The sequence below is a fragment of the Delphinapterus leucas genome, chromosome 13 (assembly GCF_059928025.1).
Source record: "Delphinapterus leucas isolate spDelLeu-1000000601 "Yukka" chromosome 13, BTC_Dleu_Yukka2, whole genome shotgun sequence".
NCBI lineage: Eukaryota > Metazoa > Chordata > Mammalia > Artiodactyla > Monodontidae > Delphinapterus > Delphinapterus leucas.
The window spans coordinates 45,557,200-45,574,398 of record NC_143141.1 but is presented as its reverse complement, the minus strand read 5'-3'; positions in this window follow the sequence as shown (position 1 = coordinate 45,574,398).

The following is a 17,199-nucleotide window of genomic DNA, read 5'->3' as shown; positions in this document are numbered from 1 at the left end:
TGATCCTTCCCGACTTATAAGGCTGACCAAGGATATACTACTATCTCAGAAAACATCATAATATTTTCTGAAAATCCTATTAAATAAATACAAGACGTTGTTAACAGCGTGAAAGTAAAGAGTTATAATAAGCATTTGATATTAGCTTTCAGAGAGGAAAGCCATACAAAGATAATTTGGACTTAAATTGCCCCTTAAAGTAGAATGTCAGCCTTTACCTGAACCAAAAATAAAGGTCAATGTTGAATTGTCGTAAGGTTGTCAGATAGGGTGAGGAGAAGGTTTTCATTTTGCCTCTATTAGGTGCATCTCCTTTGGAAAGTTCTTTAAACTTTTGTATTTCAGGTTGCTGTTCCTTAAAATTTAGGCTTTGGGAAGATTATATCAAAGACCCAGTTTTAAAATTCTATCCATCGCATGAATCATAATTTATTCCCCTTTGGGATTACTTTATTTGACATCTCTTTAGGTAATAAAAGCTGATTAAACATTTTAAGCGACATACTGCAAGAAACTTGATCTGATTGAAAACTAGCCTTTAAAAAAGCACGTGTGTTGGGTTGGGTGTTTGGAAAGGGTTGATACTACTATTTGTAGGTAAAACTCATGTATTTCTGGTGGAAACTTTAAAACACACTTTGGAAAACTGGTAGGAATGTCAAAACTTTTTTTTTTAGATGAGCACTGATGATTAAAAAATGTAAGAGTGACTTAATATAAGAAACTTGATTTAATTGAAACAAAGCAAAACAAACCAAAAAAAGGAGGATGGATCCTAACACCAAATCAAATGTGGAGCAACTGAAACTCTCCTCCAAACTGGAGTTTCTTGTGAAGGTAAACTTAGACCTGCCCTATGACCCAGCAATACTACTCCTAGATATTTTACCCAAGAGAAATGGAAAGTTACATCTACAAGATAAGACTTGTATAGGAAAGTTTATAGCCACTTTATTCACAATAGCCCCAAACTGAAGCAGTCCAAATGCCCACAAATAGGAGGATAGGTAATTGTGATATATTCATACAGTGAAATACTAGCCAGCAATATGAAGTCATGGATTCAACAACATAGATGAAACTCAAAAACATTGTGTTGAGTGAAAGGAGCCTTACATGATAACATATGTTCTGTTACATGAAGTTGAAGAACAGACAAAACTATAGGGGAACGATTGATTGAAAGGAGACATGAAAGAACATTCCTGGGTGATGGAAATGATCTGTATTTCAGTTGGAGTAGTGGTTATGCGGATGTGTACATTTATCAAAACAAATCAAATTGTACTCTTAAGATCTGTGCAGTTAACCATATGTAAATTTTACCTGAGTTAAAAAAAAAAAGGAAGTCGGGAGAGGCTTTTATGGTAAGTGGAAAAGTTGACAATGGGAGGATTAAGGACCTACCTTACAGAAAACAAAAGGATGTTAGTGGTTTATGGGCAGGAAAGTAGATATTATTTACAGCAATGATTGGAAGAGATGAATTCACTTAGTTCTCAAGTGGAGAGTGTTCTAAGTTTAGACAAAGCAACAGTCTGTAGTTATTTCACTCTGTCCTTTGTGCTGACAGAAAAAAAAAGGGAGGGGGATCAATCTCCTTCCTGATATGTACTTCTTCATATTCAGAACTTCAGATAACACAAGTACCTCTTCAAGTTTGGAAAATAGTAGATATTTCCTATCTTGAAAGACTAGGTTTGTTCTATATTGTTATTAAAAGGCCCACAAGTGGGACCCTAAATTTAGTTTCTATACCTAGACCTAGAAAAACATGAGAAATTTGTTAGACAAAACAAGAGGATGGAAATTTGCATACTAGAGAGCAGCTAGTAATTGAGATGTGGTCCCGGCAACCACAGGGACTAATCACTCTCCCCTTCTTCATGCATTTTTGAGAGTGGACGCAGAACCCTAGGTTTTTGCTTGTTTTTTTTTTTTTTTTAATTTATTTTATTGAAGTATAGTTGATTTACAATGCTGTGTTAATTTCTGCTGTACAGCAAAGTGATTCAGTTATACATTCAGTTATACACATATATATATATATATATATATATATGTACACATTATTTTTCAGAGCCCTAGGTTTTGTGTGTGGATTGACTATCCGTGAAAGTGAATGCTGATTAGCATAGCTCTGCTAGAATGCATATTTTCTGAGCACCTATGCTGCTGTTGATCAGTATGTTCTGTTGTTATTAGGGTGGGAAGTGGGTGGAGAAGTTCATCTGTGACTGATGGGTCAGCTCAAACATAAACAAATTTTGACTCCAGGTTATGATATATAAAACATATTTCTTTCATTAATAGTTCAGCAACTTGAATCAGATTTCATATAATGTAACTTCACAAAACACAAAATCACTTTGTATTCTATCTTGATTAATCTGCTATAAATCAGCCTGAAAACTCCATTTTGATATAGTTTAAAAAGTACCTTCTACAAGTCAACTTCAGACTAGTAAATTAATTGTTCATGTAAAGGGGAGACCTGAGTGATTTATAGAGTTCCTTTGAAACACAGCATAGTATTTTAAAGGAACTATTAAAAAAAAAAACTTTTGTAGAGAGAAATTTTCAATATCTTCCTGGGCATGTGTCATTTTTTCATTAAAAATGCTTTTTTGGGAATAGCTTTTCACTCACTGTTATCAGATTACAGTTTAAATATAAACAAAATCATATTTATCTCACAAAGTAATCTGTTTATTAAAAAAGGCATCTAATCTGTGATTTTAATCACTGTCTCTAAATATCTGAAGGCCTGTCATGTAGAAAAGGGAGAAGTATTATTCTAGATTGTTCTAGTGGGCAGCCCTTCTAAATGGTAGAAGACGGAGATTTCCAGGGAAACTAAAGAATTTATAATATTTAGAGAATGAAAGTAGGTGAGTTTCCTGAAATAAACATTTATCACCAAAGAGTTAAAGCCTCTGATGTTAGATGACTGTGATTCTCTCAGAAATGTCACATAGGGAATTCTGCCATGAGTGAGAAACGGAACCCCAGATCTCTCTATTCCCTGCAACTCTAAGGCTATACATATACCTGCTTAATAGGCAGGGGTATTTTTAAAATGATACTACCTTTAGAAACAGATTTCTGTGGAAAAGTGGTTTCTAACACTGCGATAGAATTATGACACTGATTTGGAAGGGACGATGGTTTAGCATATACTTCTTCCTCAAACATAACATTCTTGATAAATGGTAATTTAGCCTTTCCTTCAGTAGTTCCAGAAACTTAGAACTTGTTGTTTCATGAGGTAATCCACCTCAATTTTTTATAATTCTAATTATTAATACTTTCTTCTTGTACTGGGCCAGCAGTTCTCCAAGTGTCATCTGGGGATTCTGGGAGTTCCAAAAAGCCTTTTGGCCCTCAGGATCAAAAACTGTTTTCATAATAATACAGAGACATTATTTGTGTTTTTAATTCTCATCCTCCCACAGTGGAATTTTTCAGTGACATGTGACATCATAATAGACTGAATGCAGAAGCAGATAGGAAACCTGACTGTCTTCTATTGAACCAGACATTAAAAAGATTTGGAAAAGATGAAAAACAATGCCACTTTTCCTATTAAGTTATTTTTGTCTTAGAAAACAGTTATTTTTCATTCAAAATATTATTTATGTTTACATGTAATTGGTTTATTAATTTTAAAAATGAATTAATACATTTTTTTCAATTTCTCATTTTAAATTTTAAATATAATTATCAATAAATAGAGCCCACATAAAAGCTCATAGGAGTCCTCAACATTTTTTGAGTGTCAAGGGGTTCTGAAATCAACAAGTTTGGGAACTGCTCTGCCAGGTCAAAGATGGCTTCCCTCTAAAGTTTACTTATGGAACCTAGATCTACATAGGAAATGTTCAATACAAGTTTAATGTGAGAGCTTTGCGAATGCTTGAAGACAGTGTGTTAATCTCCCTCTCTAAGTGTCCCTTCTACAGATAAAGGGCCGTCAGTTCCTTCAGTCATTACACAGAGCATATGATTTTTGAGTTTCCACACTACTTGATAGCTCTTTTTTGAATGTATTTCATTGAGTGATGTATCATCCTAAATATAGCTCTCAGAAATGAGCAAAATATTGTAGGTCATACATTTAATAGTGGAGTGGGACCATTATCTTTATTATTGGAATTTTGCTGCTATTCATGCTGCTTAAGACTGAATTAACATTTTTGGCAGCTAAATCATGATTTTTGATGCACATGGAGCTTACAGCTATCTAGGACTCTTAAATGCTTTTCAGTCAAGCCACCACTTCTAGGCCACATTTTCCAAATCTTTTACTTTTTGTAATAATTCTCTTTTTATCCAGTGGAAGATTTCACTCCCTACTAAGTTGAATCTTACTTGATTCAATCCTTAATTACAATATGCTGGGATATTTCCTAGACCTCCATTGCTGTCTCTGATGTATTAGTTAGTTTTCTCAGCTTTGAAGCTTCCAGGTATTCAATAAACGTAGTATCTACATGTTGAATCAAATCATAGATGCTGGGCAAAGCAAAGGGAAGAGTTCTATTATGGTCCATTACTGTAGAACTTCCTTCATGTTGAAGATAGTTTCCCTCTTCAGATCCATCAGCACTTTCCTAAGGGGTGGCCAAGATATGAATTGTGAGTTCTCTCTGTGTCCTGAGCAAGGTTACTCCAATGAGCCAGAAAGTTACTGACAACCTCAGATTGCTACGAACTCTTCTGTCACCCAGTTTTCCACCTACCCTGAACGTCACATGTCCACTTCAGTGTGTTTACCCTTTTATATAAAAAAAAAAAAACTTATTCTCTTTGACATAGAAAGCAAAAAAGAGTTGAATGGCTTTACTTCTTCTCTGTCATCAATTATTTTATACCTTCTGTCCCAAGTAGATGTCTAACAATTTTCATCTTCCTCTTGCTCTAGATATAGCTTTAAAAGACTTTCTGTTGTTATTAGAGTTTCTCACAAGTCTCCACACTCTTTAGGCTTCCTATTCAAATGATACTGTTCCTCCCTGGAAGGCACTCTCTTCACCAGTGGTGATTTACCCTCCTTTAATCTACTGTATGAACCTTTACAGAATCTGCACTTGTCAGATTGCTCCCTGAGCTGCCACGTGACCTGTTTAGACACCTTTCCCATCCATACTGTCAGAATTTCCTTTATGAAATTATCCCTATTGTCTTGAGAAGCTTTTGCTTTTGTGAGTCTCTGGCCTGAGATCTTGCTTATTTTTCCATGTAACACTTTGAAATCACCTTTTCTAAAGTCTATGGTACCAATATGACTATGCTTAGGTCTGTCTTATTTTGGCTTCTTGAACTCTGAAGTAGCATGGTCACTTTATTTTATTTTATTTTTATTTTTTGATGTGGACCAGTTTTAAAGTCTATGTTGAATTTGTTACAATAATGCTCCTGTTTTACGTTCTGTTTTTTTTTGGCCACGAGGCCTGTGGGATCTCAGCTCCCCTACCAGGGGTCGAACCTGCACCCCCTGCATTGGAAGGTGAAGTCTTAACCACTGGCTTGCCAGGGAAGTCCCCAGCTTTAAAAGCATCTAATGTTCCCAAACTCTAAGTTTTTAAATTTTTCTGACATTTAAATGCCACATTTATTTTCAAAATTGATTTCTTGCTACCAAAAATATATTTGTCTTGTCTCTGGGGTAGAAAGCAAATGTTTTATTTCCATTGCATGTTTGTCTGATGTTAGTACAACTTACCATGTGCTGAATGCCCTACATGTATTTGTTGATACCGTGCCAACTCTTTTAAATGTGATTTATTTCAATTAGAAAATATTTTATTAGTGTATCCATGTCCTTAGTATTTTGTTAAAGTAAAACTAAGAAATATAAGACTTGGTGCCTGTCTTCAAATGATTTATTATATGCCTATGAAGAAAAAGTAGAGTAACAAAACAAATAACAAATAATATGAAATAATCAGTGTGATAATGTATCACTTTGTTTAGCCATTCATTTAGCAGTGACTTATTGAGCATCTACTATATTCCAGATTCTTCAACAGGCACCTGGAACGCGAAGATTGATAAGATACAGGGCTTGTCCTTGAGAAATAGTGTCCAGTGGGAGTGATGGAGTGGGGAATGCATATGATTATAAGATGGTACAGAGAAAGCTAAGAAATATGTACACACCAGGCACTATGAGAATCCAAAGGAAAAGGAGACCAATGTGACTTACACCCCTCAGAGAACACTTCACAGAAGGGCAGGGGTTTCACTCATGGATCGGCTTTTACCAAGCAGCAAGAGGGAGAACAGAGCTCTTCATAAAGGGAACAAAACAAGCAAAGTGTATAAGCAAAGAAAACTGTGGGTGATTCTACATGGCTGAGTGTTTGCTTTGCATATTTGGGGGCTAGGGGTGGAGGTGAGTGATGAAAATCAGGGACTTAAAAATGAATGTTTAAACCAATGGTGGGCAGATTGTGCTCTCTGGAACCTCTTAGGGACAGTGGGATGGGGACTGTGGAACACAAAAGAGCTGGTCTGCAGTGCTCTGGGCTTCTCACCCCCACCTCCACAGGGACAGCTCCTCCTTTATTTGCTTTATCTACTGAACTTTTGAGTCAGCTTTTCTTGAAAGAATTGTTCTGGAGTGTTAAAAAAAAAAATGAAGTCCACTGCAATGGACAAAGAAGAAATCCTGATAGAGTTTAAATTGGAGGGCAGTGTGATCATCCTAGAGGTGGAGTAAAGGATAGGTAGGAAGTGGGAAGGCTAGTTAGGTGGCCATTGCATTTACATGTCCACTCTTTCAAAATGTATTTATTGTACACTGACCATGTGCAATGTTAGGGTAGTATGACCCAGGACTGTGAGAATCCAGAAATACAGAGAGAGCTTTGAATTGATAGCTTTGTCACGGAAGCAAGAGTTGAGGTAGTTATTGAATGAATCATGTGTAGGAGATGAGGAGGGCTGAGCCTTTTACTTGCTCTTTTCCTCCTTGTAACTTTTTGTTTTGATGTAATTTCAAATTTTTAGAAAAGTTGCATTGTACTTACTTTTACTAAATCCTATAGAATGCCATTTAGAAACATAGAAGCTTTCTTATAGTGATATTTATATTCTGATATATTTATGTTTCTATGTAATATTTCTATTTCTTTAATGATGGAGATAAGGATAGTTATTTTTGATTCTTGAGTAATCCATTCTGTGAACATTCAGAATCTGAATTCTCAAGTAAAAATTTACTCTTTTTAACCAAGATAAGCATATCTCTTTCCATTTCAGTCACTAGACCTTATAGTTAACCTTAATATGAAGGCCTAACCTGGGCCTGTGCCTTGCTTCCTGGTCCAGGTGGGCAAGGAGCCCAGATGGACGTCAAATGCCTCTAAGACGTGTATGTTGAGCTTGACATTGGGTTATAACACCCCACACATCCATGACACTGAAGGAACTGAAAATAAACCTGAGAGGCTAATTGAGTAATTGGAATTCTATCGAGAGGAAGGAGTTAATTGAGAGTCCTTTGAGACTCATTGTGTGCCAGGCAATGTACTCATCCCATTTCTCATATTATTTCATTACTTCTTAGAGCAAATGGATAAAAGACCTCTTATTATTCTCAATTTTTACATGAGCAAACTGCAGCTCAGAGTTGTTCTATGACTTGCCAAGACCATAGATAGTTGTAGCAAAGCTGAGATTCAACCCAGGGATGGTCACACTCCAAAGACCATACTCTTAACCACTAATGTCATATTGTCTCCCAAAGTGTCAAGCCCAGGCTCAGAGAAGAGATTTGGTCAGAAACTCCTCTGGAAGAGGCTCCTGGGAACTTGACAGCCTTAGGCGTTTATCTCAGCTGCAAACTCTCACAGCCCTGTCCCTTGGGTCTGCCCTGCGCCACTGCTCTATCAGTTCGGAATTGCATTCTGCTGATAGCAATGGAGATAGGAACGTCTGTGGCCTAATGAGTTAGAGGTTTTCCTCTCCTGTGAAGGAAGCTTGTAGGAGGGCAGATCGGGGTGGGCATACAGACTTCCCAGGGGCAGTAGGAGCCCGAGTTCCTTTTATGTTTATGTTCCATCATCTTTAGCACCAGTCAGAAGAATGATGGCAACTGAATCTCCAGCTGTCATAGCCAGGCAGGAAGGAAGAAAGGGAGAAGAAAAGAAGGGTCTCCTAGCTGTCGGTCAACTCATTTAAGAGCCTTCTTCGGTAACTTCTCATTCACATAATCACATCTAGATGCAAAGGGGCCTAGGAAATAGAATCTTTTAGCTAAGCCCATTGCCTCCCTAAATAGATGCAAGATTATTACAGTAAAAGGAGGGGAGAGTGGATATTAAGTGGGCAGCTCATCCTCTCTGGCACATCATCCTACTGTAAAGTTTACCTGGTTTACTTCTGGGTTCAAAAGGTGTCCTGTGAAATCTGAGCTGGATTTCTACTCTGGCTTAAGCGTTAAAAACTGACCTAGTGAATTACAACATATTTTTATAGTCTGGTTCATGGAATTGACAGCCATTCTCTTTTGTTCTGTACCTGAAGAGTTGGAACCTGCTTAGGAATATTATTTTCCGTACGTTCTTTGAATCTTTGACCACAGTGGTTGTAATGGGACAGATACGCAACTCTTGTCCCCAGCATATGAGTTACGCATGTGAAGCCAAAGAGATTGACAAGCTTTATTCATAGCTGAGGCTAGGCACTGCGATCTGTGACAGCCAGCAGTGACTTAGCCATTGTTTTCCTAGTGCATCTTTTTCTTATGTTTGCAGGTCATTCAGTCAAAAGCATAACTTTTCAGGGATGGAGGAAAACTCAAGATTCTTATGCTGAGAAGAAATTATCCAAACAAAAGACATACCGAAACAGTGCCCCCAAATTGTAACTTTTCAAATGTTACATTTGAAAATGTACATTTTAAATGTTTATAAGTAACTGTTAACCTTTCAGCCAGCACACACCCGCCTCCAGCACACACCCACCAAACACCCTTAATAACCCCACAATGCTATGTTAGTGTGCAAATCACAATTCATTTAAAACACTAAGTACTCAGGTCGGTGTATTAGGAACAGCTAAGGTGTGCTACAGCAACAAACAGCCCTCAAATTTCAGTAGTTTCATACAATCAAAGTGTTGTTGTTGTTTTCTTATACAAAGTCCACTGCAGATCTAGATTCTCCAGGGATACCCAGTGATTCAGCAGCCTAGGGGGACTAATGCTTCACTTTGCCATTACTGCACTGTCAGGGACACGCAGCCTCCTTCCACGAGGCAGGGACAGAGTGATGCTGGAGAACCCAGAAGTGACACACAAAACTTTAGTTCACTTGTCTTCCTTTAGATCTAGTCATGTGGCTTGCTTCATTGCAAGCAAGCCGAGAAGTGAATTTTCTGAGTTTCTGGAAGGAATAAAGAATATGATGAACACTATCTTTGTTGTCCCAATAATGAGACCGTGGCTTAAGGTTGTATGATGAACATCATCTTTCAGTACTGCTAGTGTTTTTCTCTGTTTGTTGGTCTAAATTTGAAGCCCTTTGTGAATCTGAGGTCAAGACCAAATGGCCCTGCATGTCTCTTGCCAAATATCTTCGTGATAGGCCAGGAATACCATCAAACAACAGCAATCAACGTACCAGGTAAATGTGGGGTTCTGAGAGTGACATGTAATTGTGAAGCAGGTACTCAATGCATAATTTTTGAGTTGAATGGATGATTGGATTGTTCTTGGAAACATCCCTCACGTTCAGGCACTGTGATCAGATATCATTTCTAGTGACTTATCTTGGGCATCTACTGTGTATTCATTTTTTAACAGAGTCCAGTTGAAATTTCACATGGTAATAGGAAACTGAAAAAATCCCTCTCACTCTTTGGGCTGACTTTTTCTTCAGGATACGTCTAGGCAGAGTGTCACCAACAAAAGAGAAGGAAAAATCCATAAACTAAGAGGGATGGTGTAGTTTGTGAGCTACTTGTACATGTGGGATAGCTGACAATTTCCTAGTCCCCTTTTTCAGTGGCTGTAGTCCATCAATAGCAGGTTTTTCTATGTCCCTTTATGTTTCTGTCTTTAAGAAAATGGAAATTTTGAGGTGCTACAGTTAAGAGTTTTTCTCCAGACTGTTGGAGTTATGTGCCGTAAAGTTCAGGAGATTGCTCTATCTTTGGCTATTGAGTTATAATGTTGAAAACCAAAAAAAATGTGGCATTCCACTGGATAGCAGGTTGTATATTTTTGTATCACAGATGGAAAAGAGAACTAAGATGAGATTTTGGTCTCAAGTATCCAGAGGAATAGCCATTTGAGCACGTGTGTGGATTTCCCAAGTAGGAGTCTAGATATATGTGCTCTACTGATTCTGTGTCATTCAGCACCATTTGAGGAAGAGACATTCATTACCCATCATAGGTAACGAGTAGAAATAGTGGCCATGATACTACTGAGTTCTGCCTGTATTTTCACCTCGTTGAGACTGGTAAGCACCCAGCCCAAATCAGAAAGTCCTGTGTGTGTGCGTGTGTGTGTGCGTGTGCGTGTGTGTGTGTGTGAGAGAGATGGGGGTGGAGGTATCAGGAAGGGAAAGGGTATCACCAAATACTGTCTGCTGCAAGTAGTGAGAACTAATGAGAAAGACTGCTAATGAGTTATGGGTGAACAGAAAGAAAAATCTTTCTTACCTTAGATGGCAAATCCAGCTTTTCCTTTTTTGGTTTTGCGAATGAAGAAACAATCTTGTTATTACTTGATTGATCTAGGCCAAGTTTTTAGATACATTTCTCCCACTTGTGAAAACCAAAGTCTCTTTGTTCTGAGTTTGAAAAGGGGCTTCCTTCCCTTTCTTTTGCTGGTCAACCCCTCTGCGTTTCTGCAGTGTGAAGCCACCAGTGGGACTCCAATAGCTCGGTCACACATGTGAGCAGATGAGGGACAGACATGAGAGCAGATTGTCCCAGGCGGCTACTTTTCTGTTGACTTGGACACAATCCTAGGGGGAAAATATCTTTTAAAATAAGTTCTTCTCTTTAAATCTTAAAAGTTTCTGGGACAGCAGGCAGGGACTTGGCAATGTGCTGGTAATGTGTTTTAGCCAGGATGGTTTTCAGAAATATGCTTGAGAATTATTAACTCGTCTGGGCATAATTTAGCAGTATTTACTGTCTGTTCCTCTGAGTCATTGCACAATCTGTACTGTCCCTGGGATATTTAGACCTTCCTGGCCTGGTCTATTTTGTCATGTAATGATATATAAAGATACAAGTGTTCTTAAAGTGCAAGCTTGTACCCTGTCATGGTGTGACCTCTTTAAGTTAATTTTTATGCATCAAAGCTATTTGACATTTACCCAAACAAATTCAAGTCTCTTGGAGAGTGGGCCTTTTTTTTTTTTTTTTAATGATAAAAACACCGTTGATCTGACAGCTTGCTCTCCAGGGAAGAGATATTGTGGGTAGCTTTAAAGCCTTAATGCTTCCAAAGTCCTTTTCTACCACCAGTCCCAAAGCAGTGTGTCTGGAGCCGGGGCAATGCAGCTTGCCACGGTGGCAGCTGGGAGTTTGACAGTGTTATGAAGAATTGCAACTGTTGATCAGTGAATTGTTACAGTGTTGATGACAGCGTTGCAAATTAATTCTGAAATTAACTGAGGGGACATGAAGAGGTCCCACTGCTTATCTGAGAGAAGGAGGGCAGAGTAAAAATTACCAGTGGAGCTGAGTGAGGAACACATTCAGAAAATTGTGTCTAGTAATCAAGGTGGCGGGTACAATTTCCATGGTCTTTGGGAGAGGCATTCACCTAAGGAATACTGGTGGCTGAAAGATACATGTGAAAGTTATGACTGAATGTTTTCAGTACTCTGTTATTTTAGAAATTATTTATTGAACTCATTGCATCTTAGAAAGGAAGAATTAATACGTTGCTATTGTCCTTCTGTTTTGAAATTAACCAGATATTTTACAGAAGTGAAATACTTTTTTCCGAGTTTCTCTTATTCCTCCTGTCTCCCTTCACAGTTTGGTTGAAGGCTTTTTTTTTTTTTTCCAGCTGAAAGTACCTTCTAGTGCTCAATGTTATTTTGACTCTGTGTGCAGCACGCCGTATACCTGAAACCAGAGGTACCCTTCACCAGTTTGGAGTAGCCATGAACATATGCTTTTCCCAAGGTTTCGTGTACTTATTCTGAGCATGTGCCTTTTACAATGCAGAACACAAGAGACTTGTTTTGTAAGATTAATGAAGGTCACCAAAATTCTCAAAAGTATTCTGATAATTAAGGCTTTGTTTATCAAAAACAAGTTATATTAAGAGCAAAAAGATTCATGGTAATTATTCATAATCTTAACAATTCAAGTGTAGCCACCTCATTTGTGCATTTAATTCTTCTTGTTAATGTTTTGCATAAATCTGCATAATTACTTGAGTTGCCTGTTGTAATTTTGACAGCTACTCAGTTCATGTGCACTAAAGTATATCAAAAGCTTGATGTGCTGAATATTTATAATTTTACGTATGTTCTTGGGATAATATTTTTTCAACAATATTTTTAGTTTTTATAAAATTGACACGGTATACTTGGAAACTTTGCCAAACGTAGCTCTCTAAAATAGAGAGCTCGTGAGGGAAATAAACTAACATTTAAAGGTATAGAACCCACTCTGGGCAAATTTTTTCAGTAATCCAGATGAATTATGCTTGTCATGAACTATTCCTCTCCCTCGATTTCTCTCTGTCTTTCTCTCTTATACACATATACACGTACACACACATGCACGCACACACACACAAGCACCACACAAAAACCTCATATTATGTTTTTGTTTTTTTTAATGGAAGCCTTTTAAAATTAGAGAAATCAAGTTTTTCTTTTCTCTTTTTGGAATTATTTTGTAGGAATGAGAATAGCCAGATGCTTGACTAGTATTAATAATCATATAATAAACAAATAAATAAATAAACCCGAGAACAACCCCTAAGCAAGTGTAAACTTGCACTGTCACCTGAATTCTCCATGGGGTGGGGAGGAGGCCAGGATCCATTTCCTTGTGAAGTTATTTAAATGAAAGAAACATTTGATGCAACGTGTGTTTCTTACTATGAGGATTTTCCAGGTAATATGAGACGTCCAAGAAATAGCCAGTCTTAATCAATTCAGTCACAGGGAAATAACAGTAGTAAGAGAAACCCATCAATAAAGTGAAATTTTGCTTCTTCCAGACTCCTGGTGGGGAAAGGATTTTATGGATTGAGAAAATTCTAACCTCCTCCAGATAAATGGAAGCAGGCATGATTTCAGAGTGATAGCAGACGTTGAAGTTGTTTGTAAATATCCCTGTGCTTGTGAAATAGTGAGACATTTCAAGCCTAGATCTTAGAGGAGATTTTATTGTTTTTGCTCAGATACACTTGAGGGAGTTTCATCAGTCACTTGAAGTTGTATAATTGATTGTGCTGATATCAGAATTGAAATAAGATATTAAAACAAGGTAAGCTTGAGATTCTTGTCACTGGCATTCTCACAGATGATTTCAAAGTATCTCTGAGGTTCCTTTTTGCATGAAAACACTGTGGTTTCTTCAGAATACCTGAATTTAAGACTAATTCTTTGTTTCAAAAAATACTGAAGAGGCTGAGACTTTAAGGTTGCACTCTATAACATCTGCATACTCTGTTAAATAGGAGATGGCACTCATTGGAAGTCAATTTAATAATTTATCTGATGTTTATAAATAATATTATTCTAAGAGTTGATGTAAAACAATATTCATTAGCTATACATTGACTGGCATTTTAACCTATAATGCCTATGTGATATAAATTTATCAGCTTTCTAGTATTAAACAACATTTTCAGTAGTTTGAGTTATTATAACTTAAATAAGGAAGCCAAAGAATGAAAATGTTGGCCTAAGAGAACAAAGATCTTATTTATTAGAACTCATCTCCTATGAGATAGACATATGAGTTCTAGAAGCTCATCCCATGCAAATAAATTGCACCAGTAGCAGAGTTTTTGTTGTTGTTGCTGTTTGTTAAATGCTTCTCAATGCATTGAAAATACCATTCAGATTTAGAGAATATTGGGGGGGGGTATTAAATACACTACTACTATGGGGTTATTTTGCAAAAAAGAGATTCTGAAGGTGACCAAATATCAGACAAATTTTTTGGAGTCTTTTCCTATATATAGGTGTTTCTGTGTATTTGTGATATGCATGTGTATGTATGTATGCAGGCAAGTTATGTACAGGCACACACATGAGATTGATTAAAGTTAAAAATGCAGTTGTGTGCTTATATATTTCACTTGAATGAGCACTCAGATGTAAGTGAAAAATTAAAAGGTGGTTATATTTAGCTGTAGCTGTATACTCAATGTGTGTTGCACACAGTAGGAAATGCACATAAAACCAGTGAAAAAGCCTCAACATCGCAGCTATATGCATTAATTAAAAGAAGTTTGTTAAACTAAATCTGAAAAAAAACTTCTTTAATTGTGTTTACCCAAAAGCCTTTTCTTCCTAATTTAAATAACATAAACATCTGGACTAAAGCAATATTAGAATCATGGCAGTAGTCAAGCAAATCTTGTGGAAAATAATGAAATTAGATCCCTGGTGTTGTGACAGAGTAAGGGCAGGATACATCAGTTCGATGTTAATAAAATTTCCATGAATGACTGAATACAATTAAGAAATTGTCAGTTGCGGCAATGAACTTTTGTAGCTCATAGATGTTTGCATCATTTGATTATGCTAGCAATTTAAAATTGTTTGTTAGTGTCTGTGTTGGGATATTAATTATGACCTTTATTACAGCCCACAATTAAACTAGTCATATAGCAACAAGCACTCGGTGTTGTGATACTAAAGGGTCTGAACTATTTAGAAAGAGGTCTGCTGTGTTTGGGCCACCGGTGCCCTTTCAAACTGGAAATGATTTTTAAAAGATGCAGTAGCTGAGCAACGGCAACAACTGGAATGTATAAGCTCTTTAATACAAGAATTTCTTTTTAATAGTGTTTTAACAGTTTTAATTGCTAACAACATCTGTAAAACTGGAAAAAAAAAGCATTTTTAACTGTGACTCCAAGATAAGCTTTCCCTGTTTCAGGAAGAGAAAACAATTATTCATTGGTTAATTAGCGGTAAACAACTTTCAAAAGACACATCCATTATATATGTAATTATTTGAAAAAAGGCTTTAATGTTATTTGTACTAATGCATAATTATTAGTGCTTGCTAAAAGGATTAACAGCACTTAGATGACCACTATTATTGAGGAGAATCACAGGGAAGAAATGAGATTAGCATCAGGAAGGAATGTGTTATGATGAATCAGATAGGAAGTTTTTTGTTTTGTTTTGTTTCTCTTCTCTTTCTTCTACCCTTTAGTAGAGGTAATGTGGAGTCATATTACATTTTCAGAAACAATGTTTTTCAGACTCAAGGAAACTCATCTTTATTTTTATGACATGTAAAGAAAATATCTCACCAGACAAGAATGTATTCCTAGGCTTACACTGCTGCTATGAGTTATTTATTTATTTCTAACTGAGAGCTCTTTAAAAAAAAACAACAGTAAATTGTATTTTAAACCTGTGGTTATTAAAAACAAAGTAGTTACTGATAAAGCCATGAGCTATTCAGAGGCATGTGGACTCCTGGCAGCCTTTGTATTGTATTCATTAGATCTTTTGCCCTTGTTCCTCCTGGCATGTTTGAAACTTCACAACGGTTGGTAGAAAGTAAGCTGCAACAGAAACAAAATAGTTAGGCCTGATATTTGAATTTCTGTTGATGAAGTTCATTGTTGACTTGCCTCTAGGGCTCAGTGATTTTGGTTGACACAGAAGAACTTGGACATTCCAAAATCAGAGAGTTTGGGTTTGTGCCCTTTTCTTCCCTTTTGTTTAGCTTCCTTTTTTCATTACCTTTAATTGGTTACTTGATACCATTATTAAAAAGACTCAAAGTTGTGCATTTCATTCTGCAATGATGTTGATAAAGATATTGCATAGCCAGGGGGCAAACTCAGGCTTTTGTACTTGTTGCTACTGTATATTATAATTAACTCAGCTTAGGTGGTCCAAATGCTTGGCATGGGCTTTCTAACCACAGATGTCTGGATTTGATTCTACTCAAAAGCTCTCTCTTTTAGAAAGAACCAAAGTTCTGGGGCTCTGGTTTCAGGATTTGCAAACTTAAATTTCTCAGTATGCCTGTTAAAACCTCAATGGTGGTGACATCTTCTTTCTGTCCTTAAGACAGAGAAGCGAAATATTTCCGGGGGAAGCCACTGTGAAATGAAACCTTGCCTGGAGCACTGTGTAGACCGGAAAACTCTTGCATATTTCTCAATGATATAGTTTTTGCCCCAGAGTCCTTGACCAAGTTTTCTACTCTGAACTGAGAATGTGAGTTAGTGCCCTTGAGGGTCACTCCAGCCTTTATCTGAGAGCAATAATCTTTTGAGTTGAAGTTTTGAAGCATTTGGTATGAGTGTGCTATCCCTAAGCAATGGAGTTTTTGTCTTGGGTGACGGGGAGCAAATGTGCTTCGGCTGTCACATTGGCCAAAGGATTTAAGCTGGATTCTCTCATTGTTTTAGAGAACATACATACGACATTATTTCAGTGGCCATTTCAACATGAGTGTACTTGACTACTAGTTAATCTGCTGGGTTATCAGAGTCCTCCTCTCAGGTTCTCCCCTATCTTCATCATGTGCCCTAAATATCTGACAGAGGGAAGGATATCAGGAAAATTCACCTACACAACCGATTCATTTCTTACATATTTTTAAATTCCAAATTCAAACACAGCCCAGGGCTTTTGGCATAGAGGGGATTCTAAATGGATGCTGTAGCGCTGTTATTTTCATTGGTTGACAGGGAAATGATTACATTTTTAGGGATTTGTGAATTTAAGCATAGATGATTACTTCGAACGTTGGGGTTTTGCAAATGGGAAGCCTTGTTGCTCAATTTACTAATTTATTTTGTGATCTGTGACTAAACTGAGTAAAAATGCAAATAGTACAAGGCCCTTTCCATTTTATCACCGGATCAGTTTACTGATGGGAGGATCAGAGTCACTAAACACTCCAGCACTCTTGTGATTCCTAAGTAGTTGGGCATTAAAAGCAGTGAAAGTGAAGATGATGGAAAAATTGTGGCGCTTCACACAGGAAGGTTTAAATGAAATC